Genomic DNA, 25,880 nt, shown 5'->3' with positions numbered 1-25,880 from the left:
TTGTGGTCTAGACAACCCAAAATGTGATGTCCCCATATGTGGACGCCAGGTCCTAGGAGGTTAAATAAAAACACTTGGACACATTTTGCATTTGATGCCAAGAACAATACGACTCTGTTTAAACCACATGGAGCAACTTTTACCGGTAAAAACACAACAAACCTTAAATTTTAGTCAAATGAATCAACTTGTGATTTAGTCTACAATAATCTAGCCCCATTTAGACTCGATGTCTCGTTTACAAGAGAGACAAACATTAAATGACAACAAAAATACAACAGCATTAAAATAGCAAATATAAAAAAATAGTCTAATGTTTACACAGTCATGTCAGAAACAGGAATACGTTCCTAGTGATGATTTTACAGGGTCATTTGTACGTCTTTTACATCTGCAAGTGAAATCAGCTGAGAGCTGCAAATCCTTCTGTAATGTTTTCCATGACGATGGAGCAGAAAAGGAGAATCCTGTTTTCCAAGTTCTGTACAAACTGATGGAACGATGAATGTAATGAAGAGACTGCAGACTATGACTAAGATGTTTATGTAACATGTAATCTGATAAATAAGCAGGGAGTAAATCACAAATAGATTTATAGATTATACCAGTGAATCATCCTGCATAAGGCCAACGAGGGCCAGCCAGAAAATATAAAGTACAGTGATGTGTTAAAGGTTTGCAACCAGTCATAAATCATAAAGTGTCCTGTGATAAACAGAGTCCGAAAGATGGAGAGAATGAGCAGAGGTGTTCGTGTAAATTATATCACCGTAATCCAGGACGGGTAAAAAAGTGGTAGCAACAAGCCTTTTTCTTGCGGTGAAAGAGAAACACAATCGATTTCAGAAAAAGAGGCCCAACTTCAAGTTTCCTTAACAGGTGCTCAATGTGTGGCTTAAAGGAAAGATTATCATCAATCACAATACGCAAGTATTTGCATGAGGTCACAGTTTCAATAGATGCCTTGAGCAGATACAAGAGAGGGAAGTACTGCAGGCACACTCTCCTATTTGAGAAGAGCATTTAAAAGCAGTCTGAGCTGACAGAGGTGAGAGTGTACACAATCAGCTAGTTGTCACTGTTCAAAAACCATGTGGACGGTGCAAGCACAACAATAAATAACTGTATCATCTGCATGAAAATAGACAGTAAGTACTGTGCAATTTCCTAAAACCAGAGTAGGAAGGAGAAAAAATACTAGCAGAGAAAAAAGGAGACAAATTTCCACAGTCGCCTGCGCTTTTCATAAAACTAAACTTTTACTTTGAAGGCAAACGGTCTTCAGGTTCACTGCAGCTTAGAGACCAGTTTGCAAGGCGGGCAACCTCAGCAACCAGCTACTGACCAAAGCAATTGCAGGGAGGGTTTTGGTACAGACCTGTATACCTCCTTGCAACCAATTTCATGCTAGCAGCTGCAATCAACCTTGAGCAAACACTTTACTCAAAGACCAGACTCTAGGCCTGTGTGACCGGGGATTAGACAGATTATCGGGGCAACCCATGAGCTGCTGCTATGGTTGAGGATTCGGTCTGTACAGGTGAAGAATCTTCTTGGGAAAGATCACAGCAGTGATGTCACCCAATGTATAAAATGAAAAACTAGACTCAGATGTTAAAGTCACATTTTGTTGACCCAGCCATCATTTTTGACCATTTCTAAGAATTTTTTAAATCACAGCAGCAGTTGTGCAAGGCCTCATGCATTCGACTGGCAACATTTCCACTGTTAGCATCAGGTGGAAAAAACATTTCTTTGAACTGGGCTTTTCCTGCTGCTATTCAACTACTTCTTACCTTAATTGTTTTTACCAGCACAGGTAGCTTGGTATAAAATAACACACCACTAGTTGTAAATATTAAGAGAAAAATCTGTGTGGAGTACAAACTGGTATATCACTTAGTTGAACTACTGACTGTAGCATCTTATAAGCCAATCATATCCATCTTTAACCATTTTAATTTAAGCAGTATGCTGGTTTAAATAAATAAACAAACCACAACAACCACAATAGTTACAGTGCTCAAGTGTTTTTGCAAAGTGCTTTAAGTCAAATGGATTTAAAAAAAAAGAACACTTTTTAAAATTACAAATTAGAGAAAGATCACCATCAAAGGTCAGGACTCTTATTTCCTACAATCTGTTTTTTGCCAAAATAATATTCTCTCATGTTAAGATTTGGCAACAAATATTCATATCGATAAATATTTGTTTTGGCTCTTGTTCGGCTGTGCTTGATTCTTAGAGCAACAAACAGAGCAAATCTTTTTGTCAGAAGTTACTGTGGCAATAGGCAGAAAGGCCCAGTAGCAGATTCTGGGGTCTTAAAGAGGTCAAGAGTGGCTCACATGCAATTTAGCACTGCTGGATGCTTTCATTTGATTCTAGCTGAAGTGTAATATCGCATCATCCTCTGCAAGTCTGCGTGCATTACAATGAGTGTGGCCACAGGGCTGGTTATGCAAGTCGTGTAATCAGTTGCTTAGTTACTTTTTCAAAAAAGCAATCCCAGTGTAAAGGCAGCGTTTCTGTCTCAGTCTGTTTGGAGGTACTATAGTTTTGTCATTTCTAATGAGTTTTTAATTTTATTTCATTTGTTTTTAAGTCATTCTTCTGTCAGTTTAGTTTTTGTTTCAAAAGGTTTAGTTTTAGCTTCGTTTTAATCGTTTCAGAGTTTATATTTGTCTTTTTAATTGATCTTTTTAGGGATGGCCGTATCTCAGGAGGTAGAGCAGATCATCTACTAATTGGAAGTTTGGCAGTTCGACACTTGTGTGAATGAGACAAGTCGTATAAAATCCTCTTTGTGCTCAGTGAGAGTCGAAAAGCACTATATAAGAACCAGTCCATTTAATTGTTACTGTGTGAAGGGCCTACAGGAAAATCAGCACAGGTATTACTACTCTATTTGAAAGCAGCTGACTCACAGTCTTGTAGACATCCAGAGTCTCAAACACATCTGTCACCGACTCGGTGACGTAATAAAATCTATAATAATAGTTTAACAAAAGTAACAGATTTCCTCTATATTTCTATTTTTAGTTCGTTAGTTGTACTTTTTTTCAAACGTCTGAATGTTTTCTCACATCTAGTTTTAGTCAACTATGATAACCCTGCTACGTACCTGTGGAGCGTATCCAGTTCTGAGCTTGAAGAAGAGCTCCGTGTGGGTGCTACAGTTACCTTTCAGCCAAAGTGTGGGGGAGGAGGTGCTACCAGTATAGCTCACCAGCATAGCTCACCAGCATAGCGGAAACGCTCTCAAGCATAATCAAGATGTTTCAACAGTGGCTGCATTTACATACATTTGTTCATGTCAGACATGTTAAACAAGAACAGTGATTCATGCACAGCAGAAAAAACCAAAGCAGCAGTATGCAATGACGTGCTTCCTTACACGTCAGCGCTTCTTTGTAGTGTCGATAGAGCTCATAACCAACAAATGTATGGAGGTCATTTTGCATCTGCGAGAGCTACAGGACTTATTTAGTATGCAAAGCAGCTACTGGGTGGAAAGTCTATTATAGGCACCCCGCATTTAAATGCACACACACACATATTCCCTGTTAATCTCCCTCCATCTGTGCGAGCTGCCCTCGGGTTCTCTGTCAGACACACATCTCATTGTGTGACTATCTGGCTCATTTAGACTATGCAAGTCAACTTCATGCTAAAGACACATATCCCCTCTTCTCTCCAGAGAAAATGTGAAAGTCGAGCCTCATTTTATTTTTTCTATTGAGGGTCCTCCATCAGACTGTAGCTGGATCACGCATGCTAGCTTAAAGATAGCAGCACACAGATTAAAATGACAGCCTTTAATTGTTTAGTAGTATTTGTATTACCTTTATATTTTTCAAGGCTCTTGTTCACATAAAATAAACCAATTAAAGAGCGTTGTATATTCAGATACCTACACAGAAGGAAACCCCACACAGAAAAGCTCCAGCCTCCAGCAGGTTCCTCTCATGTATAAAAATTTCTATATTAGTGGTTTTCAAATATGTAAAGGTGTGCCCTGTGCATTTATGTCTGCAGAAACAATGCGATCTCACAGCAGTTCCTGAAATAAACACAGTCTCTATCTTGCTTCTGAACACATAGAAACACACAGAAACATCTGGATGTTTATCTGTGTCCCTCAGTGAGTTTTCGTCTGTCCAGCGTGGATCCACTGATGTAAATAAATAAAATCATAAATTTCTTTTTTCTTCTTTCTTTTCTCTCGCCAACTTCCCCTCGTTGGACAATAAAGTATTGAATTGAATGAACGGTGCTGCTGTGGAGGGTAAGCAGCACCAAGTTCCTGGGTGTGCACATCTCTTCTGGTCAGCAAAGCCCAACAGGGACTCTACTTCCTCTGCAAACTGAGGACAGCGAGAGCATCAGCCTCCACTATGAGCACCTTCTACAGAGATCATAAAGAAAGAAAGATTTCAGAGGGGCTCATTTCACCCCCCAAACCAGATTTTTAAGTTTGAGTCATACACATCACTGAGTTTCACCCTGCATTTGTAATCACTCTCAGTGCATTATTAATGTAAGCTGCATTGCTTGGCTAGGTTTAGCATCTAGCATAGCATCTTTATTTATAACGCACTTTACATCCAACAATGTTGACCAAAGTGCTACAAATATAAAACAGAGAGGAAACAGTTTAAATTACATATAAAATATCTTAAAATTAAAAATAATATAATTAATAAGAAAACACATTAAGAGACATCAACAAGTCCTGCTGTGCTAAAAGCCAAGGTAAATAAATATGTTTTAAGACGTGATTTAAAAACAGATAAGGAAGGTGCCTGTCTAACATGTAAAGGCAACTCATTCCACAATTTTGGTGCTGCTACAGCAAACGCCCGATCCCCTCTGAGCTTACGATTAGTCCTGGGCACACCCAGGAGGAGCTGGTCTGCCCACCTGAGGGACCGGGAAGGTATGTATGGATGAAGAAGCTCAGAGAGGTACAGAGGGGCAGCATTGGACAAGCATTTAAAAACAAATAAAAGCAGCTTAAAATGGATCCTAAAATGCACGGGCAGCCAATGAAGTGAATATAAAACTGGGGTGATATGCTCGTATCTACGAGTGCCAGTTAAAAGGCGTGCAGCAGCATTCTGGACTAACTGCAGTCGAAAAACAGAAGATCGACTCACCCCAAAATAAAGAGAATTACAGTAATCCAGCCGAACGGTTACAGGTTTAGGCATTAAAAACAACTTTACTAGGTTTTGAGGTCAAATGCACCTCTTGCTACATCTTACCAAGGTGTAGGCAAACACGAGATATACTTCCATCTCAAATCTACTGCTAAGAAATTTGGGAAACAGATTTGTTTTTCGTGACCTTTTCATGTTCTGACAGGAAACAGCCTGCAACATGCAACAGCACCAAGTCTTCTTTAGATATACTGTCAGATGAAGATATTTTTGATTGCATATTTGTAGCATCTGTACCAAGCATAACACTCATGGTATTAGCACTGTTGGTTCACACCAGGAAGGTCGTGGGTTCAAATCCATGATGTGGTTGGGCCTATCAGTGTGCAGTTTGCATGTTCTTCCACACAGGGTCTCACCGGGGACTCCAACTTCCTCCCACAGTCCAGAGACCGGTGTTAATTTTGTTGACCCACAGTTTTCATCAATGACCATTTTTCATCCTGACAAGAACAAGATGACAACTAAAAAAATAACAAAAACTATGATGAAATGTACTGGCACTTTCATCAGTGAATAAAAACAAAACTATTATGGTGAGATTAGATCTGTGTAGAAAAGCGGTGCACGTTTGGAAGTGAGCCGAGCAGAACCGTGAGGTTAGACGCCCGCTGATCTGCACGGAGGAAACGGTACAATTGTTCTGATGCTTCTTGTTTCTCATAAAAACACAACCAAACGTCAACACAGGAAGAGAAGAATCAGACAAACGCACAACACATTTCGTATTTGATGTCACGAAAAATAAAACACCTGGTAAAATGTTGGAGCAACTCCCACTCACAAACTCTTACAGTTAATTGAATCCACTCAGATTTAGTCTACAATAATCTTACAATATTTAGTCAAATGCTGAAATTCTAACTAAAACTAAAAGATGACTCAACATTTGCTGCCAGAGACATGCAGTTAGTGGGTTTAGGTTAACTGGTGATTGTAAATTACCCACAATTGTTACTGGACTCCCTGAATTGGAAAAGCAGAAGAAAATGGAGATGGATGTGATTTGTGCAGGTCTAATGATAAGTTGTGTTTACACAAAAATACGGAGGCACATGTGGACTTGCTGTGTGCCTCAGCACATCAACTTGGAAACCACCATGAACTAGTTTCGCCGTGGTTCATGGTCCATCGCTGGTACGCTCTACTCTCATGATGGAAGAGAGCGTTTAAAAAACAACCTCTGCTTTTGCTCACATTACTGCAGAAGGCTTAATAACCCAGCAGCAGGAAACATGAAATGAAAGAGACACCAAGATTAATCCTGTAAAGACGGAAGGAGGCAAAAGCAGGCGTGAGGGAAGAGCGAGCTGATGCATCATTCTGTACAAAGGAGGAAAAATGGCTTCCTTCCAGCAACAGTTACACTGACAGATGTACAGTACAAACGGCACTAAATTGTTTACAGTAAAATAATGCAGGGTAAATGGGTTAATATCTCAGCGTCTGCTAGACTGATTGTGAAAGAAAAAGACAGCTGATAAAATGAAGTAGATTTATGTTTCAGAGGGAGAGATTCCCCTTTGTCTTCAGTGATTTCCTTTCTCTTATTTAGCATCAAGAACTATTGTGGACTTCGAGTGAGCCACAGATATACTGTTCTTATTCTCCTGACTAATATTTGCTAAAAGCTACAATACCCAGCAGAAACGGTTAAGGGGCTTTCAGGGCGTAATCCTTTTGTTTCAGTAAACAACAGGCCACATCACCAAAACTCTAACTACTTTGTATAGAAATACAGATTATGGCAAACAGAACAAGAGAAGCTTTTCCTCAAGCCATCGACTGACTGTCACAGAGTTACACTTCTACTGCTCAGAGTGTCACGGTGAGAGTCAGCACAGCTCTTTCGTCTCACTATCTGGCAGCAGTCGGTGATAAGCTCACACTGTATTTGAGTCTTTCTCACGACTCTTACAGTTTTGGATGCGGGCGGATTTGGAGCCTAGAAAAAGCCCACTGCTCTGCCTACGTATAATGTCCTCGTGAGTGGATATAAAATTGAGTATTTTGGTCTAAATAACCCAAAATGTGATGTCCTCATATGTGGACGCCAGGTCCTAGGAGGTTAAATCAGTGTTGCGATTAGTGACCAAGGTTATTGTAGTTCAACAAAAACAAACTTAAACTGTGAGTGTGACACCTCTTTGTGTTTGTACAAGGAGGCTTTGATACATAGGATTATGATTACAAAGAAAAACACGAATTTATATAGGATGGATTCATTTTTCATATGAAAACGTCAAACTGTGTACATTCTTTGACATGTTGAGCTTTAGTAACGATGCAAATAGATGAATACTCATTTGGAGTACATTCATAACAGGTTACACGTCTCAAACAGTCGACCGCTCACAACACACACAGCAGGTCACAGTCCTGGGTGTGTGTGGCTGCACTTAGCGGGGTTTTGTCTTCACCAGAAGGAAGTTTATTGGATGAAGAATAAAATAGGGGGCTGTTTATTTGTAGTGTATGCATCAGAAATTATTCAATAAACTGTATGATTTGGACACAGGTTATAGAGATATTTGCAGACGGCGAAGCGAAGATAACAGGAAACACGTGAAATATTAGAGCTTTGGCTTTCGGTTTTTCTGCACAGCCGAGACTCTCAGTCTGACTTTTCCTGTGCAACAGGAACTAGAACTGTCATCAGTAGTTTGTGAGTTTTAAAGCTTATAATCAGTTCAAAATTAAAAAAATATATCAAAATTGATTAAAAAAAAACCCAAACCACTGCTAACATACTAGTAATATTTTTTTCTTTAAAATCATTGTCTAGTCATCCAACATATGACAACCTCCGTTTTTAAAATCAGAGCAATGAAGGATCCTTTCTCTTGAGAGAAATCGAGAACGACCCCATTTTAATCTACTTGACGTCATTTTCACATATTATCTGTTATGTGGCTACATGTGTAGTAGGGCTGGGTATCGTCACTGATTTCTAGAATCGATTCAATTCCGATTCACAAGGTCCCGAATCGATTCGATCCACGATTCGATTCAATTTGATTTGAATCTGGGAAATTTTGACAGTCAGAAATATTAGAATTCAGATCAGTACATTTACATATTTTTGTATCTATAAAAAGGAAGCTGACACACGCAAGACTTTATCAAAGGTGTGAGCATCATAGCAGATGCCTTTGTGTCAAAGTAGCTGAAGATAAAACACAGAAAAACATGAAGGCGAGTTTCCTGGCCTGGGATTTTATAAAAATATTCTGCACTAGATCAAAAACGAAAGAAAACCATTAATCAACACATGAACATTGCCTCTGGAGTTACAGCAGTTTTATTAGAGACACGACTAAGCGTTTTGCATTTTGCATAATTTTAAAAAGTTTACATTTGTTCAGTATTGAACGGCAGAAATTAGGTTTTCTTTTCGGAAGTATGTAAAACGAGAAAAAAAAAAGTTGGCCGACAGCGCTGTAAACAACGGTAGACTTGTGCATAACAAGCAAGCGAATAATGAAAAAAACAGATTTTTAGACGGGAAACTGTTCTTGAAGAGAGAGGGGGGGGGGGGGGGGGGAGAGAGAGAGAGAGAGCGAGCTGTGCATCGTGGTCGATGCAAAACAGTACAAGTAAGAGTGAATACATGACGACGTTTATGTGAAGCGTAGTTTGGATCTTCTTTTGCTGCTGGTTCGGTCAATATTGTTTGGAGATAGGGCTGCCACGATTAGTCGACTATCAAAATCGTCGACGACTGATTTAATAGTCGACACGTCGTTTGAGGCTTTGTAAGATCCTGAAAGACGCAGGAATAAGTAGTAGGATTTAAGAGTGTAATAACGGACTGAAACAGAAGATGGCAGCACTGCATGTACAAGGATGCCAGCTGCCGTTAAACCCCGAAGAAGAAGTAGCTGTCCCAGAATTCATAGCGCAGCCCAGCTCAGTTTCCAACAATGGCGGCAGCTAGTTAGTTTTAATATTACTCTTATTATTCTTTCTGGGTCACAAAATGAACGTTTAACATATTTTCAGGGAGAATGTAGCTGTGTAAACCTCAAATATCTGCTCAGTTTATCAAGACACCACATATTTTCAAAAGCGCTTTTCGGAGACGTCTGTTACCCACTAGCTCGATAGCTAGCCGGGGGCAAGGCTCACTAGAGCCCGTGAGAACACCGGACTCCCGGCAGATCGTTTTCAAACCCACCGCCGTCTTTCGCTACTCAGGTTAAATATATATAAGTCACTTAGATAACTTTTGGCTTTTTTTAGTATTTTATTTGTTCCTGAGTAAATCGGTTTGGCTGAGATTAAAGTTATAGTTTTTACACAGCTGAATAAACGTCAAGCTGACAACTGATTATCAGAAGTGTGAGATGCTGGAGAATATACTATCATCTTGTCTTTATTTTTAGTTAGCACATACCGTAAACACTTAAAGCTGTAAGCTAATGATAGTTATATAAGAGCAGATGCTGCTGGTGCAATAAGCTGTACGTTTTACGTCCAATGGATGATGATCTGATTAGTCGACTAATCGCAAAAATAATTGGTGAATGGTCGACTATCAAAATAATCGTTTGTGGCAGCCCTATTTGGAGAGACATCAAACTAACAGCTTTAGAATCCGCGCATAAAGGGCGTGAACACAAAGCGCGGACCCGCCGACAGATCAGAATCAGCGAGCTGTCGGCTTTCAGCCCCGACTGTGAGAAAGGCGACATCTAACTGATTCTGATCCGCGGGTTGCGCTGTGTGTTTAAGTCTTTGTGCAGATTCAGAATCCGTGTTCCTGCTCTCATTTACTGTCTTAGCTGTTTGGTGGTTGTTGAAATTTTGTGAGATTTCACCAGAGATTCTGGCATTTCGGGCAAAATAAATTTATATTAAAAAATCGATTCAGGATTTTAATGAATCGATTTTACGTTTTCCAAGCCAGAATCGATTTTAATCGATAAATCGATTATAAAAACCCACCCCTAATGTGTAGCATTCATTTGATTCTTTAGGAAAATTCTTGTTACTGTTACTGATAATGTTACTGTAATGTACTTAACAAAGTCATAATAAAATCCATTCCCACCCTCATGCTCTCATATGCAATTACTCAACACTCACCCAACGTGGAGACAGACATAAAGACACACTGTACACACAATCACACTCCCCAAGCGTACTCTAACCCCAAGGTCTAGGTACCCCTGCCCCTGGAGGGGGAAACTGCACCCAGACCCAGGTGGTGTTACCCTTTTCCCTGGGGTGGAGAGAAGCAGGCTGCCCCGACTCGGCAGCAGCAGGGAGGCCCCACACTCCAGACCCCAATCGGACAGCCAACTCCTCCTCCCAGACCCCCCGCCCCAACAGGCCGCAGAGAACGGGGGTGTGTGAAGACTCCAAACCTCCCTAATGTTAATGTCTAAGTTGTGAGATAAAATTGAGGCACAGGCAACCAGAAGGGGACAGAGGGGGGGATGCCTCCCCTGCACCCTGGTGACACACCTTTACCCCAAGGCCCTGCATGTGTGGGTGATTGTGGTGGAGCAGGAAGAGGGAGGCAGCTGGAGATGGGGAGGGAAGGAAGGGAGGGGCAAGTGACCCCTCCCTGGGGCCAGCTCCCCCGCTGACCCCAGTAGGCTCCCCCACACTCTGCAACCTGCCAGGGAAAGGGGGCCCAGGCCCATCCGGACCGGGGCCCAGTTTAGCAGCGCCGCCCAGCCGCACAGAGCCCGGGACAGCCCACCCGACCCCACCTCAGAGAAAACTGCACCCACCCCATCATCCACTCATCTTCCAGAACACAAGACAATAGACGCCCAGGCTGAGATCTTCCTCCACCTCTCCTGTATCTCCCCCTCCTGCAGAGTGAGTTCCTGAAGAGAGGAGAGCTCCTGCAAGGTGTAACAACCTCCCCCACCAGTTGAAGAGCCCCCCAGGTGGCTCGATGCACTGGCGGCACCCTGCGCCAGGGCCGGGCCCCCACACACCCACCCGCCCACAACCCCGGCGACACACCAACCAGGCCCCAAGCCCCCAAGGCCCAGCCAGGGCCCCAGCCCAGAGACGGAGCACCCCCAGAACCCCATGCCCGTCCAGGACCCACACAGGGGCAGCCAGGCTACCAGGTCAGTAACCCACGTCCGTCAGCACAGACCCTCCCGTTGGCCCCGCTGCACGCAGCCACGAGGAAACCGTCACCTAAGAGCCAACAGAGCCCTTAATAGGCCATGACCGCTACCCCGGGTTGAGCCCCCCAAGGAAGATGCTCCTGGGGAATCCCCTGACGCCCTAAGCCTGTCCCTACCCCCACACCAATCACAACAGCGAAGGTGGGACCAAACTATGACCACCCACCCCCACTAGGTGATGGAGCTGATCAAAGGAGCCCAGAGCAATTGATCTGATGTGGTGGCAGAGGCTGTATCGAGACTAATGTAATCTAATAGATAATTTCTATATTGGTTAGAATTAAGATTATTTTTATTTTTCCAGTTCATGAGGACTGTTTTCTTGGCTATGCATAGGGCAGTGAAAACCATATGGGCTATATTCTTCTCTGTAGTGACATTATCTAAGCTGCCCAACAAACACACTAAAGGGGAAGTTGGAATGTTACATTTCAGACACTTTGATAAGTCTTCACATATCTCGCGCCAAATCTTCTGAACTGGTGGACAGAACCAAAGAGCGTGGATATAATTGTCCGGTGAATTGGTTTGACAGTGTGAGCAGTTGTTGGTAGACGTAAAGCCCATCTTGAACATCCGATGACCTGTATAGTGCACTCTATGTAGTATTTTGTATTGAATTAATTGAAGACTGGGATTTCTAATTAGATGAAAGGTTTTTAAGCAAATCTGAGACCAGAAGTTTTGGTCTAAGTTAACAGATAAATCCACTTCCCATTTTGCAATAGGAAGTGATATTGATTCATCTGTTTTAGAAAGCATTCTGTAAATTTTGGAAAGTAATTTTGGGGTTTTAAGAGTAAGAAATTGAACCACACTTGGTGGTGTTTGTAGTTCAACTTGACCTGGTTTAAATTTCTTTTTTACTATGGATTTAATTTGTTGATATTCTAAAATCTTTTCTTGTTGATCCCATATTGTGTAACTAGTCTGTCGAATGGAATAAATTCTGTTCCTTCTAATATATGTTCTAAGTATTTGATTCCTTTACCACTCCAATCTGAAAAGTTTATCATATTATTGTTTTGTAATATGTCAGGGTTGTTCCAGATAGGTGTACGTTTGCATTGGATTAATGAAGACTCCGTCAATTTTAGAAACTCCCACCATGCTGTCAGAGAAGAGCTGATGTTGACGCTTTTGAAGCATTCATGTCGTTGGATGTTTGAGCTGATAAATGGTAGATCTGAAATCTCTAGATTATTGCAAAGTGCTTATTCTACATCTAGCCAAGGTTCATCTAAGAGGGTATGTTTTAGCCATCCTGAGATAAACTGAAGCCTGTTGGCTAAGAAGTAGTGCTGAAAGTTAGGTAGTTCTAATCCTCCTTTATCCTTGGTCTTCTGTAGTGTTTTGAAGCTTATACGTGGGGGTTTATCTTTCCTTGCCATTTTTTCTCTCTAACGTGAAACCCATCTCTCCATGTGCTGCCTGACAACGGAGGTAGTTTTTCCTCAAGGTGACTTCTGGGGGAAGCCCATTGAAAATAAGGAGGAAACAACTCATAGGTAGGAGTGTTGGGGCTGAATTCAGAAAGGTACACAGCACCTCATCACCAACTGAGCACATCTCATAACAGGAACCTACATTTCTGAGGAATTATGAGAAGTCAGTAAAGTTTCCATTTCAACAACATTATTAGAAATTATGTGAAATCTGATGCCCAGATAAGCTGTGTTTTTTACAACAACAACAACAACAACAACAACAACAACAACTTTCAAAAACTGTCCAAATACTTTTGGAAGGTAGTGTAACCTGCTAGACTCTTGTCATTTCTAACAGTGCAGCGATGTATTGTGTAATTTCTGTCATGTACAGATTTATACATGGAGTGTACAAAAGGATTACTGAACTAATAATCACTGATAACGTAACCTTGCATAGACTCAAACTCCATTATTTGCTTAGACCGTAATGACAATTCGTTGCTTACATTCTGAACCAGAGTCAGAGGTCAATATTTGCTGAGTGACGAGTTTTCATGCAGACAGAAAGCTGGTTTCACGTAGCTTTCTCCATCTGTGTCTCCATTAGAACAGAGAATAGTTATACAAGCAGCCCAAAGCAGGACAAACATCCACACGTACAGTAAGGGGACAGCCACACACACAGATGTGCGTGCTCCACACCATTATACACATATACTGACACTGGGCCCCTCGTCAAGCTGAGTGTACAGTGTGTATGATACTGGATGCTTCACCAGCATCCAGATCAAAACAGAGAGCAGAGCCGCCTGGCAGAAAGATGAGAAAGGAGGAGAGGCAGGAGAGCCAAAGGATGGGCGGATCATTTGGCTCTCCTAACGGGAACAAGAAGAAAACAAGCAGTACATGCCTGGAACAAGAAACAGAGGTAAGGATGAGGAGGACGAGGGGGAAAATAGAGTGGACGTAGATATAAGATGTATATGAATTAGCTGGAGAGGTTCTTCTAATGGTTGCATAGCAACTATTTGAAAACAGAGCTCAATCTGCCAAAAGGGGAATAACATACAGCTCTCCTTTTCAAACGCTCAAAGGCAAAATAATTCTCCCAAATGTGCAACACACACACACACATGTTAGCTTGCACATGCAAATCCTACAAAGATTCCAGATGTGGATGAAGACAAAAAACAAAAAACATATTATGACCATCTACCAAATATTGTTTCTTTGTAGACTGGAATTTTTCTTTTTGGAAAGTGAAAAGATGCTCAGTTGGATTGAGATCTGGGAATTTGGAAGTGAAGTCAACACCTCAAACCCGTTGCTCTGCTCCTAAAACCATTCCTGAACATTTTTGCTCTGTGTCAGGGTCCCTTTACTGCTGAAAGAGGTCACAGCCATGAGGAAATACCATATCCATGAAAGTTTGCACATCACCTACAACAACACTAGGTGCTAGGTGGTAACATCCACATGGATGGCAGGACCCAAGGTTTCCCAGCAGAAGGTTGCTCAAAGCATCACACTGCTTCTGCCAGCTTGCCTTCTTCCCATAGAGCATCCTGGTGCCAGGTGTTACCCAAGTAAGCAAAAAGCAAAGACCAGCCAACCTTCTCCCATCGCTCTATGGTCCAAATCTGATGCTCACATGTCCACTGTTGGTGCTTTCAGCAGCAAGCAGGGGTCAGTAACCCGGCTGGTCTATGGCTATGCAACTCCATGCACAACAAACTGTAATTCACTGTGTATTCTGACACCTTTCTGTCAGAAGCAACATTCACTGTTCCAGCAGTTTGAGGTATAGCAGCACGTCTATTGGATTGGACAACATGGGCCAGCCCTCACTCCCCACGTGCATCAATGAGTCTTGGCTGCCCATGACCCCGTCACTGCCTTATCACCATTCCTTCCTTGGATCACTGACCACGGCAGCCCATAAACACCACACAGGAGCTACAGTTTTGGAGATGCTTTGACCCAGTCATCTAATCATCACAGTTTTTCTCTCCAAGGAGGCGAAAAGCATAGCTGTGGACATGATCAGCAGATACATAGATTTTAGCACCTAAAAGAATCAGTTCTGACTTAATCACGCTCCATCTTTAGATCATTTTCACAGTTTTACTGGTAGACCTTTCTGACAACGAAGTGAAGCCATGACACCACTCCACTGAACAGTCATTTTAGCTTGCAAAACTAGTCATCTACTGCTGACTGGAATGGTTAGATTGATAGCGCTATTGTTTATTTTTGGTACTTTAACTTATTACTTTGGATCCCCCTTTTTTTTTAAATCAGGTAAAAAAAAAATCAATGGAGTCTAGTGGCTAGGAAAGAGTGATTGCTGGACTAGCCGTGTAACTCGAGGCAAACTTGAGCGAGCTTGAAGTGCAAGGAGAAAGGTGGAAGGGGTTATGTGAGTCTACAGTGGGACGACTCACAACGCTTTATGTTTTGCAACTTAAACTGTATCAATATAAAACTATAATGCTGAATTCTGTGTTATTGTCGAAAAAATATATTGTTTTTGTGCTTTAAAGTGGTATAAAAATTTGATCCAGACATACCCTTTTTGTAATTTCCTTGTAAGTATGAACTAAAGCTGTACTACTTTAAAGGGTTGCTCACTCACCTTTATACTACAACTGCTACTACCAGTACTGATTCATTTCTCATATCCATTGACCTGTTCAGACCTCATACTTCCCGGCTGAATGCTGGGATGACTTTTCCAGGTAGCTTTGGGCTTAAGGGGTTAAGGCGTGTACGAAAAGTTATCTCATTTAGCTCTGAGGCGACATCAATGACGTTTTATTAAATGCAAATATGCCCTTCTGTAATTTACCAAGTGGAACGTGGCTGTGATCCTCTCGAGATCCAGTCATTTTCTCTCCACAGCATAACTAATGGCAAGGAGCAGGTGCCACATCAGTCTCGTTTGTGGAACATTTTTTGCTTTAAATGGGTTTTTAAAGTGCCGTCGCTTTGGTGTGAAAAAAAAAAATGCATAAAGGGAGCAGTTAGAAGCCCTCAGAAAGAGACGGCTTTTTGACATGCCTGAGATAATGAGACTGTACTTTGTAGAGTGGGAGCACTTCATCTCTGTCTGCTTCTTAAGTGTCACTCTGACACTCACACAGCCGAGGGGAAAAAACAGCCACAAAAAGTCTCACATCGAGCCATGATGAAAGCGTTTTTAGAAGGATCGCTCATCAGATCTGTTCCCATTTTCCGAACGGATCAAGCCACACTGAAATCCATTTTATTTTCCTTGTTCTGCGCTCGGTGAAGCATTCTCTCCACAGGAAGCTCATTGAAGTCACACAAGGTGTCAAAGTAGTGTCACTATGAAAGCTCGCTGCTCCTGGTTAAGCCATCATTTAAAAAGAAACATAAAAAGAAAAAATAAACTTAACTTACCCTTTCTAACCCTGAACAAAAAAAACAAACTATCAGATTCTTGAATCGTGCACACCGGCCAATTTTGTTCTTGCTACTGTTATGAAACAGAATGACTCAGCTCTTACTCTGTATAGAGAAACGTGCTTAGCTCCGGGTGGATGATGGAAAAAAGCAGGAGACATTGTGACTACAGAAACTGAAACAATAATCTCAGTCTTCCACAGCATGTCTTCATCCCGTTTTCCTTCTCTCACCCCAGCAGTCGCAGCAGATGGCCCCGCCCCTCCCTGAGCCTGGTTCTGCTGGAGGTTTCTTCCTGTTAAAAGGGAGTTTTTCCTTCCCACTGTCGCCAAAGTGCTTGCTCATAGGGGGTCATATGATTGTTGGGTTTTTCTCTGTATGTATTATTGTAGGGTCTACCTTACAAAAGCGGCTTGAGGCGACTGTTGTTGTGATTTGGAGCTGTATGAATAAAACTGCATTGAATTGAATTGAATACCAGAGATGATGGAATGGCACAATAATCATTAGTGAGACGATCTAAGTGGTTATAGAGTTAAGCTCCTCTCGCTGTTGATGCAAGCAAATGAAGTGAGCTACCTACCAACACAGCTTCCCCCTGCAATGTCTACAACTGCCCAAGTGTCAGCTACAAAGCAATGCACAACAAGAAAATCTCTTCATATGTAGATGGGACTTTAGGGCTCTTGACACGTTACTGGCTGGGTTTATACCTCTCACCAACCCTAAAGCAGTTTCCACAGGGCATTTGCAGAAATGACCTGGTAGTGCTATATGGAAGGGTGCAACTGACTGAATCATTTGGGAAAAGTCCAAAGATGATGAGCTCTCTTTTAAAAGGCTCTTTAAAAAATAATTGCATTTTGATAGGTAAGAATCCAGAGTCATTAGCAAACAAAGGGTTTTTTGAATACTTGAACAGAGTCCTTAAATGGTCACCTTAATGTGCTTTGACCTGAAGCTCAGTTTAATGGACATGGCAGTTTCGTAAGCAAATACCAGCACTGTTTCAAAATGGAAACACCAATAAAAACTTTTTCACCTTCACTTAACTTATCAAGAAACCAAACCCAAAACCTCCACACCATGATCTCCATTTATGCAGAGTTCAATTAACTGCTAATCTGCTGCCATAAAATCCAAAAAATTGTATTTAAAATCCAGATGAAGATCATATCCCTTTCCATTCTCAGACACCATTTTCTGTTTTGTTTATCATTTTTAGAGCTGATGGCAAACAGGAACAGTCACAGACATTACTCTGATTACAGAGTCAGTATAATGTACTGTATAATACAATGGAAAACTGCAGTGATAGCACTGCTGATACAGCTGCTGTCATTAATTCAGTGACTGATTAACTTGCTGTCACAGATAAGGCGCCCTGAGAAAAATCTTCAGTTAGGCAGCTTTACATAACATTACTGAGGTCTTTTTGATACTGAGCTACATTAGAGGGCGATATCTGAAACACCAAAGCAAATCAAATCTTCTACTTCCATCCAACGCATCTATGTCAATGTGTTCAATGACTTTTCTCAGCAAGCCCAGGGAACTGTTCATGAAACAGGGCAGCTTCTCTGTCTCTTGTCATGTCCACTCTCTCTCACAAGCCAGCTCTGAAAAATCCTATTCAGGACCGAGCAGGGAAGCGTCAGTGTTTTCAAGCAGCCAATGACCCACTTACGATGTCTGACTTATTAGCTTCACTACTCTGTGTGTTGTCTTTTCCACCTATGAATGCGTCTTTAACAACAGCACAGCAATATGTCTTTGTTTAACGTGACAACTCAGCCGAGTTTGATACTGTCCAAGCAACTGTCCAATCACAGCTGGACAGATGTAACCAGCAAAGGCATCAATATCAACAATCAAAGGTTGACCGCAGCCTGATGACAGATTCTCTCTGATAGCTTAAGGAAAAATAAGTTTAAAAAAAAGAGAGATACAAAAGCTAAAAGGAGGACAGTTCTCATGACAGTGATTTTTTCTTTTCTTTTAGGGTTGGGAAGCCTTACCCTTAGATGGGAACAAGGCTTTTCTTGTGGTGCACTTCACCCGTATCATCTGGGCTTTAAGCCAGTATCCAGATCTACCCCACAGCATTTTATGGTTTTGTAAACAAGGCCTGGAACAGAAATGCAAATAATGTTTCGTCTTGTCAGCACTCATCAATGGGGGGGTTTAAAATCCTTTTTTCTTAAAAAAAAAAGAAAAAAAAAAAAAAAAGGACAGTCAGTGAAAGAGGAAGCGCAGAGGATTAGAAGGTGGTTGGTCCAGATGGCATGCCTTCAGAGGTATCGAGTGTCTAGGACAGAGGACAGCGGACAGAAGGAGCTGCACTGTGTATTTGTGGATCAACAGAAAGCGTATGATAGGGTGCCAAGACAGGAAGTGTGGTACTGCATGATTGGCAGAGAAGTATGTGAAGGTGGGGCAGGACGGATACACTGGTGAGGCGTGCAGTAGGAGTGACTGATGGATTCAAGGCGGTGGGATCACATCAGGGATCGGCTGTGAGCCCCTTCTTACTTGCAGTGGTGATGGACAGGCTGACTGATGAGGTCAGGCAAGGCTCTCTGTGGACTATGATAGTAGACAACATTGTGATCAGTGAGAGTAGAAAGCAGGTGGAAAAGAGCCTGGAGAGGATGGGGTATGATCTGGAGAGAAGAAGAATGAAAGTCAGTAAAAGCAAGACAGATTACAGGAGTAGATAAAAGTGAGACAGGTGAAGCTGCAAGGAGTAGAGAGAGTGGGTGGATGAGTTGGTACACCTTAGGACAACTGTCTAAAGTAACAGACGGTGCACAATAGAGGACAGGAAGAGTGTGAGCAAGGTGGAGATGAGTGTCAGGGGTTTATTTGTGACTGAAAGATGGCAGCAGAGTGAATAAGAAGGTTTGCAAGATGGTGCTGAGACCTGCTGCGATGTGTGCTTTGGAGACGGTGTTGCTGACATAAAGACAGCAGGCCGAGGTGGAGATGCTCAGATTTTCATTGGCAGTGAGAAGAATGGACAGATTTAGAAATGAGTACATCAGAGGAACCGCTTGGGTCGAGCAGTTTGGAGGAAAGGCTGAGATGCTTTGGACATGTGCAGGGGAGGGATGGTGGATATATCAGATATAGGATGCTGAATATGGAGCTGCCTGGCAGGAGGAGAAGAGGAGGGACTCCGAGGAGCTTCATGGATGTAGTGAAGGAGGAAATGCAGAGGAAAGATGGGACAGGGCAGAAGCAGATGATCTATTGTGGCAACCCATAGAGTCAGCGCAAAGAAGAAGAAATCAGGAAGGACTAAATCCTTTTCCATGGCACAGTAAATGTACTTCTTTAATTTGATACACATTGATAAAAAACACATGATGTTATTATAACGCACATGTAAAGTTGTATTCCATAAAAGAATCTTTTATGGAAATATTCTATTATCAAATCTCATTATTTACAGCTATTAACTTCGGTACATGCTGAAACACAGTACCCTGATTAGCATGTGAATAACACCTCAATGGGACAACGTGTAATAGACTGTAATTGTATCTAATTAGTTATTATGCTAATGCAATAGCTAGCCTTCCACCACTGCAGACATGCATATTCTCTCATTTTCACAGCTCAGCGTTGGCTCTGGTGCTACTCAGTGCTTCTTTTAGAACAAACGCAAAATAAACAAAATGACAATGAACAAAAGTTTCACGCCTCAAGCTGCTATTCCACTTTATTTTCACATTCATGGACTGTTTATGCTTATTAATATTTGAGACTCCCCAGATACCCCAAGAAAAAGCAACTACCCAGAGAAAACAAACAAGTAGGGCTGTTCGATATAACAATATATATATCGGAAGACGATATAAAAACATCTATTGTTTCATTTTACGCTGTCGTTTGTTTCGTGGTGTCGCAAAATAAACTGTTTACGGCAATATTTTTTCATGGTTCTGATGGTCACTGTAGCGGCTATATTAATGTCTTAAAGTTCTCTTTCTCTTATATTTAATATAACCACACTACGGATGGACAAGCGCCTGTTTTTATGCGTTGTCGTTAGCAACAACAACGGTAAAACCTTCGCGTGTCCGCTTGTTTCTGTTCCACATAAACCTTTCACAATAAAGCTCAAGATCCTGTTGAGACTTTTCAAAATAAACTGAATCACGTGAAAGAGCAGATTATTTACGGATGAGAAGTAAAAAAGAGCCGCCAGGTGCTAAAAAAGAAACCTTAGACTCAAACGTTAGAACAGGCTTTTCCCCGCAGCACGCCGTGTAATAAACACTCACAAAGAAACGGCGGCCGTTACAACTTATGTCTAAAAATGTATCGTTTCACGCATCGGTTAAAACACTCGACTCCGGGTACATGACGCGCAGCTGGAAACACTTCACGCAAGACGAGCTGCCCGAGATTCACAGAATTTACAGAAAATGTTAAATTTTTGTGATTTATATCGTTATCGGGACGATAGATGTCTTATATCGGGATATGAGATTTTGGTCATATCGCACAGCCCTACAAACAAGCTCGTCTTTTTTAATTTGCTAATTGTTTCTCTGGGTTCATCTCAATCTCACACTGAGATTCCACTTGCTGACTAACAGCTGAGATGATTAATATTTATGAGGCAGCCCCGGAAAAATCACCGACATGGACATATCAAGTGGCAATACTGTCAATTTCACAAGCGGCAGACCCTTCTGATATTCTAAGAGACCAACAGCTCGCCTTTTCCTGTTCTCGGGTCTCTGGTGACAGCAGATCATTTATATTAGAGCCACATGCGCTCTGTTCTGGTGTTTGCCAGCTGTTTCCAATTTCACAAGTAACCAGGAAAATGGATCCAAATTGTAGCAATCAAAGACGCGCCTGAAGCCGCAAAAGTCACTGCTGAGGATTTAGAATGTGGAGAGATGGAAAGGACTGTCAGCCTGAGTCAGATGGGCTTTCTGACACGCAGCCATGTATCTAGCATGTATCTGTCCTCAAAAGGACAACAAAAAGTTGTTGTTTTTCCAGTGGTCCAACTTGACTCCTTCACTGACCTGATTCTGGCCCCCGAGCTTCAGACCAGTCCAGCGGCTGAACTGGAGTGCCAGTATAAGATAAATAAGGATTATTTTGAGCCGTGACTCATGCAAAGCTACTCTAGTAGAGTTTAAATGTTAAAAAATAACAAAAAAAAACAACTTACAGCCGGAAATGAGTACAATAGGTCCTTTTCCATTGCTCATTAAGAATAGAGTCAAGAACTAAAATTATTTTCCTTCCTGGAAAATAAACATTTTTGCTCTGTGAGGACCCCCACGGTGTGACCCTCCCTCCCCCACCACCACTCTAAAAGCATGCTGGGAGAAACCAACAGGTTTCCCCTGAGGATATTCTGATGCACAGCTGGGGTACGGCCCTAATCACATCACACACTGGAAGCGGAGAAATGTGAATGAGGATATCACCCATGGGCAGAAGCTGTCTTCAGCGGCTCTGATCTCCTGTGTGAACAAGTGTGCAAATACGCGTTTTGTTCGAACGATTCTCTGTTGAGATTGTTTTTATTTTTTAAAACTGCTCGGGAAATGTGAGGGATTACTGAATAACACACCAGCTCATGCAACTGAAATCCCTCAGGTAAAAAACGATTACAGGGATTCTGTTCAGCGGTTTCACGCAGAATGCTGATGTACTCTGGAGCTGCCTGTGAATGACAAAATAGTGAGAAACCCCCGAGATCTGTCAACACAACAAATGGTTTTCCTGCAACTGTGGTGTGATGGACAGTTTTCTATTGATTCAGGCTTACGTAGGCACTTCAGACAAAAATATTGACAAAATGGCAAGTGCTACTGGTTTCCTACTTCAGTGCTACTTATTACCCATACTTCTGGTAATCCCAAGCAGTTGAGTCCCTGCTTGTTGGAGTTATTTCCTATTGGAGTCAATGTGGCTGCGACAAGGAGTTTTTCTTTCCCCTGTTTTGGCAGCAAACTGGATCAGATTTGGATAATGAGGTAAATAAGATGCACAGATAATAAAAACAAATCTCATATCTACTCTTCAGCCAATCAGCTGGCGATGGGGGGGCATCATCACATGACCTTTGGATGAACTAAACTCATCCACAGCACACAGTCTGCTAAACATATTAGGCTAAATGAACAATACATCAAACATGCTGAAATATACCAATTCTCACGAGTGTGAAAAAGAAGTCAAAGTCTTATCATAATGAAGTCAATTTGCAATTTTACAGCATGTAAAATCTTCTCCAGCTTGTGCAGAAAGCACCCCGCTGATATTTGGCATTCATGAAAAAGCTTCAAAGGCATTACCAGCTTCCAGCGAGTGACTGTAAAGCTTCATCTAATTTATGTACAATGTGAGAAAACCCAGATGGATTTTAATCAAATGAAAAGACTGTCTTCTTTGGTAAAGCTATACGTGGCGAAATGTGCAAATGAAAATGTAAATGAATCAAAACTAATTTCAATCTAAATGAGAATCATGCAAAATGACTACAGGGAAACGATCACAGAGTATAAACAAATCACACCATCAAGCTGATCTCCAATTTTGTTTTACATTTCTTTAGTTTTGTGAGTAAAGACAGATTATTTTGCTCAGACTCTAAAATAATTCAGCTTCTTTGACATTTATATATTTGTACAACAAATAGCTTTAACTCTTTCTCCTAGAAACACAACATGTAACAGCCTCCCCTGTTCCCGTTCTGATGCCTCAGTATTTGTCAATAAAGTTGTGGTTTGTTGATCATTACTCATAGTTTCTGGATTTTTCCAAGGGTGGCTGCATAGTCAGAGACCAGCCTCACTAATTTCTTCTTTTTTGTTTCATACCCTCACTAACTGCTGATACAAACCCAGTCATGTTGTACTATGAGCAGGTCTGAAATATGACAGCAACTGTTTAGATCAGAAAAGAGCTTCTAGGGTTACTCATAGTAGGCTTTCAAGGGAGCAGGGATGGGTATCGAAAAGTGGGTTCCCACTGTTTCAATTCCTTGGAATTGTTTGCCATTTTTGCAAACGATTCCCTTATCGATTCCAGTCGCCCCGAATGACGTCACCACATTGCGGAGCGTCATTTACCTGGCAGGAATCATGGCGGCTCAAATGCTCAAAAGTTTGATTACACTTTACGAGAACGGATGACAACAGGTCTACTTGCAAGCAGTGTTGGTCAAGTTATTTGAAAAAAGTAATCAGTAACTAATTACTGATTACTTGCCCAAAAAAGTAATCCCATTACTTTACTGATTACTTATTTTCAAAAGTAATTAATTACTTAGTTACTTTTTAAAAACACGATTTACAACCTGAATAGGTGATAAATCGATAGATCTTTCAGCCCAATTCTACTTTTTCTGCATAATCCATCATACAAAATGTAATCAAATGGAAAAGTCTCTTTTTTAAACTTGTTTTATTAGTTTTAATCTTTTAACTTTATGCATCAAGCAAAAATTAAATTATATGCAACATTCTCTGACTGGAAGAAATTAGTTTAACATTTAAACCTATTTTCTGCACATTCCAGCACATAAAATAAAATATTTTTTGTGTTTACACTCAGTCTTTCAAATAGATGCAAGTAAAACACAGCAGAAAATAAATGAAGTCAAAGACTAGCGGTCCTGTTGCTCTATTTTCACCTGTAAAGCAGGAGTGGGGCAGGCGGAGGTTTACCCTGGTGCAGGTGTGCCGCAGTGGTCAGTGGAAGAATCCGCGAGTTTCTCTGTGAGTTTCCCATTACGTCGTTGCGCACTCGGAGCTTGTTTAGGGTTTTTTCGGTGTAAAAAGAAGTTTTCTTCCCACGCACAACGGACGCTAATGTTTTTGTCACTTTTTATGGAATCAAACTCAAAGTAAGGTCAGTACTTCCACGCTTTAAACGCTGCACGCTCATACTCTCTCCTGCACTCGATCCATTGTTGATCTGCACACAGCTGTTGTCACGAACGTCGCACTCGCTTACGTCACTGTCATGAGACATTCTCGCAAAAAAGTCACGGTTTTAGTAACGCAGTAACGCAGCGTTCCTACGGGAAAGTAACGGTAATCTAATTACCGTTTTTGCAATAGTAATCCCTTACTTTACTCGTTACTTGAAAAAGTAATCAGATTACAATAACGCGTTACTTGTAACGCGTTACTGCCCATCTCTGCTTGCAAGACTTGCAAAGTAGATATTTCATTTAAGGGAGGAAACACTACGAATATGCAAAAGCATTTGCTCACAAAACACGCGATAACCTCAAATGAATGTCGTGTTTTTAATTCCGCTCCGGACTCGTGAATCTCAACCCAGCAGCAGCGGTAACGTTTGCACGTCCTCTCCCGTTAATGCGGCAGGTAAATAATCAACTAACAGTGCATATTATGTTAGCGCGATCTGCCTCATTACAAAACCTGCCATTACTGTGCGTTTAGGTGACCATGATGAGAGAGACAGACAGAGTCTGGCTCAGATGCTGGCAGTTCTCGCTGCAGTCTACCGGTAGCGTCTCCTTTCAGGCCAGGATAGACGAATGTCACCGAGCAGTGACTGAGTTTGTGGTAAAAGGCTTGCACCCATTTGCCACAGTAGATGATTTTCGGTAAGTGAATGTGTTTAATTGTAGGCAGGGACATTACTGGATATTCTTGTGTAACTGCTACAGAATAATTTATGTTATACTTTGTTATTGCTACAGAAGAATATTTATTTTATTATTTTACATTTACAATTTTTTTTTCCTGGGGACCCTGTGACACCCCATTGAAGAGCCGTAGGCTGGATCTCTTAAGATCTCACTGCTGGGTTTGTAAGGCCATGTTACTCTTGTTCAAAGAGAAGATATAAAACAGTTCTAAGCTAATCGACCTTAGTGTTCTCCTTTTTTAAAAAGAATCGATAAAGGATCGAATCGTTAAACAGAATCGAAAATGGAATCGGAATCGTGAAAATCTTATCAATACCCATCCCTAATAATGAGTTAAACCCCATCAAAACCAGTAAACAAAATGAGAAATATAGCCACAATTACAAAAGCCCCATCCATGCCAGCATACAAATTTCATTTGTCACATACACAGTACAACATATAGTGAAATGCTTGTGTCCTGAACTGCGGACAGGCTGCAGACATACAGGCGCCATTCCAGGGCTGTTTTGTTTTTTTGCATGGGGGGGTCTAGCCAGGACCCTTACTGGATACCGGGTGGGAATCGAACTTGCGATCCCTGCTCCAGAGGCGTGTAGTCTTATCCAGCCGCATAATGCAGTATATAACTCTGCAGCAGCTGCACTTAACAGACAATGTCTGAATTCTGTCTTTGCTTCACTGTGGATCAACTAAAAGTATAGAAAGCCGAGACGGTCAGAGGACAGTTTAAGTTGTATGCAGGATGTGCCCCCATTAGCAGGCCATTATAGGTGGAGGCTGGGCAGCACGGGTGAAGACAAAGAATCTGAAGAAGCTTCATGACGTACTCTGTGAGTAATGTGTTTTTTTAATGTAAAAAAAAAAAAAAAAAAAAAGCTCTTGCAGTGAGCACTTTGTGTGGAAATGGATGAACTCTTTGACATCCAGGTAGTTAAAGGTAGTTACCATGACCATTAGAGAGTGCAGCCGTCTGCATATGTGG

The 25,880-nt window shown here is 41.5% G+C and overlaps 1 protein-coding gene across 5 annotated transcripts in view; it reads right to left on the bottom strand.

Annotated features, from left to right (window-relative positions):
• LOC146389243 (thyroid hormone receptor alpha) overlaps positions 1–25,880 on the bottom strand; it is a 112,118-nt gene that overhangs the window by 68,626 nt on the left and 17,612 nt on the right. The gene's annotated exons all lie outside the window — the stretch shown is intronic.

This window comes from Perissodus microlepis, chromosome 4, assembly GCF_051167445.1.
Source record: "Perissodus microlepis isolate ML-2025 ecotype Zambia chromosome 4, ASM5116744v1, whole genome shotgun sequence".
In the NCBI taxonomy this organism is placed as follows: domain Eukaryota; kingdom Metazoa; phylum Chordata; class Actinopteri; order Cichliformes; family Cichlidae; genus Perissodus; species Perissodus microlepis.
The sequence above is the reverse complement of the archived record's forward strand: the minus strand, read 5'-3'. Positions and strand labels throughout refer to the sequence as shown.